At 37.6% G+C, this 513-nt stretch overlaps 1 protein-coding gene across 1 annotated transcript in view; it reads right to left on the bottom strand.

Annotated features, from left to right (window-relative positions):
- The window catches only part of DSCAM (Down syndrome cell adhesion molecule), an 845,501-nt gene that overhangs the window by 633,689 nt on the left and 211,299 nt on the right, over nt 1–513 (bottom strand). The window lies entirely within an intron of this gene.

Genomic DNA, 513 nt, shown 5'->3' with positions numbered 1-513 from the left:
GCACAGAGGTAACTCGTGGTTGTTGTGATGCTGGTTGTTGTGAAGCTAAACACTGTGACACTGATGTGCCAAATGTGATAATGGTTACTCATGGTGGACAGTGTTTGGCGGAGCTTTGTGATTAAAACAAGCTTGGAAGCAAGAGTGGCATCCACTTCTGAAATGGCTTGCCTCCGGAAACTCTATGAACACTGTTCAGTTCTTTCATTCATAGGGTTGCGATAAGTCGTCTATGACTCAATGGCACCTAACAACAACAGCACCCAACCTCAAGATTGGAAGAAGGTTAATTAATAACCTGTGCTAGGCATATGATGCAAACTTGCTTACTAAAAATGAAGGAGATTTAAAGTATTTATCCATGAAGATTAAAGATTACAGGTTACAGAAAGGATCAAACTTCAACATAAAGCAAGCAGAAATTAAGCCAATAAAAGATTGGAGTTACCAAATATTTAATTTTACATGGCTCTAAAATCACAGTACATGTAGGCACAATTAAAAAAAAAAAAA

Source organism: Elephantulus edwardii, unplaced genomic scaffold (assembly GCF_000299155.1).
Source record: "Elephantulus edwardii isolate Elephantulus edwardi_28Jun2011 unplaced genomic scaffold, EleEdw1.0 scaffold00051, whole genome shotgun sequence".
Classification (NCBI taxonomy): domain Eukaryota; kingdom Metazoa; phylum Chordata; class Mammalia; order Macroscelidea; family Macroscelididae; genus Elephantulus; species Elephantulus edwardii.
Note: the sequence above shows the minus strand (reverse complement) of the source record. Positions and strands in the feature narration are given on the sequence as shown.